At 39.1% G+C, this 1,976-nt stretch overlaps 1 pseudogene; it reads right to left on the bottom strand.

The window, feature by feature from the left end:
• Positions 1-1,067: 1,067 nt before the first annotated feature.
• LOC114033850 lies at positions 1,068-1,968 on the bottom strand (annotated as a pseudogene).
• Between the last annotated feature and the right edge of the window lie 8 nt (positions 1,969-1,976).

The raw sequence follows: 1,976 nt of genomic DNA, 5'->3' as shown, positions 1-1,976 counted from the left end.
CTCCTGAATACCCTAGAGATATATAATAATTCTTCCACTGTAGAGCACTTGGGAATTATTAATGTCAGAGATGGATTCAAATCCAGGTCTTCCAGAATCTAAGTCCAGTACTCAATTTACTACACATGTATTATTGTATTTATAGCCATATTTTGTGCCTGAGTTTGTAATTGTGTAACAGTGGTGGTTGACTTGTAGAGAGTAATTTGGAACTATGTCCAAAGGTCTACAAAACTGTGCATACCCTTTGATCCAGCAATACCACTGCTAGGTCTGTATCCCAAAGAGATTTTTTAAAAAAGAGTAAAGGACTTATTTGTACAAAAATATTTATACCAGCTCTTTTGGTGTTGGCTAAAAACTGGAAATTGAGGGGATGCCTATCAATTGAGGAATGACTGAACAAGCTGTGGCATATGACTGTGATGGAATATTATTGTGCTATAGGAAATGACAAGCAGGCTGATTTCAGAAAGACCTAGAGAGGCTTACATGAACTGATAGAAAGTGAAGTGAACAGAACCAAGAGAATATTGTACACAGTAACTGCAATATCCTATGACAAACAACTATGAATGACTTAGCTGTTGTTAGCAGTACAATGATCCAAGTCAATCCCAAAGGACTCATGATGAAACATGTTCTCTGCCTCCAGAGAAAGAACTAATGTTTCTGAATACAGACTGAAGCATATTATTTTTCATTTTCTTTCTTTTTTTTCTTCAAGTCTTCTTGGACAAAATGAATAATGTGTAAATGATTTACATGATTGTATATATATATATATATATATATATTTAATGTCTATCAGGTTGCTTACTTTCTCAGGGAAGAAGGAGTGGAGGAAGGGAGATATATATATATATATATATATATGTAATTTAGAACTCAAAACTTAAAAAAAATTATCATATACACCCAGTATGTTAGAGCTTATACAAATGGCAGCCACCAGTATCTTTGTGTAGATAATGTAAAACCAACACTTAAAGTCACAATGAACTTGATGGAATGATGTTGTGTGTTATTGGTGTTTGTTTGTTTGTTTGTTTTTCCAGCTTCCTTGTTCAGAGTTTAGTCCCAGAGAATAACCTGATGAGCTTCCTATGGATCTCCTTTGTTTTGATAGAATAGATGACAGGATTGAGCATGGGAGGGACAAAGAGGTAGATAAGTGACATTGATATGTACATGTATGTTGGTGCATATCTGCCATAGCGGTGAACCATGGATACACCCAACATGGGCACATAGAAGATTAGTACTGCGCATATGTGAGACACATGAGTGTCGAGAGTTTTAAGCCTCTCTTCTTGAGAGGCAATGGCCATCAGAGAGCAGAGGATGAGCATGTAAGAGAGGAGGATGAGCACAGAATCCAGGACAAAGGTTGAGATGATAACACAGAGACCAAATATGCTATTGACAGTGATGTCCCCACAGAGTAGATGGATCAGGTCTGGGTGTAGGCAGTAAGCATGGGACAAGATGGTGGCTTTGCAAAAGGGCAGACGCTTCAGCAGGAAGGGCAATGGAAAATCCACACAGAAGCTGCAGATACCAATGAACAGACTCATTTGTGCAACTCGAGTGTCATTGAGAATGGTAGAATACCTCAGTGGGTTGCAGATAGCCACATAAAGATCAAAGCTCATAGCCAGTAAGATCCCAGACTCCGTGAAAGAGAAAAAAATGAATGAAGAACATCTGTGCCATGCAGGCATCAAAGGCTATCTTCTTGGTATGGAAACAGAAAGTGGCTAACACTGAGGGCAGTGTGGGTAAGGACACATCAAGGTCATTGACTAAAAGCAGGGACAAGAAATAGTGCATGGGTTGGTGCAGACTTTGTTCCTCTTTGACAATGAAGAGAATTAGAGTGTTTCCCACAATAGAGACAGTGTAGAGGACTCCAAGCAGAAGGACCATCCAGTGTTGGGAGTCTTCCAGCCCTGGGAGGCCAGTTAGAGTGAAGA

This window comes from Vombatus ursinus, unplaced genomic scaffold (assembly GCF_900497805.2).
Source record: "Vombatus ursinus unplaced genomic scaffold, bare-nosed wombat genome assembly UNPS02007517.1, whole genome shotgun sequence".
NCBI lineage: Eukaryota > Metazoa > Chordata > Mammalia > Diprotodontia > Vombatidae > Vombatus > Vombatus ursinus.
Note: the sequence above shows the minus strand (reverse complement) of the source record. Positions and strands in the feature narration are given on the sequence as shown.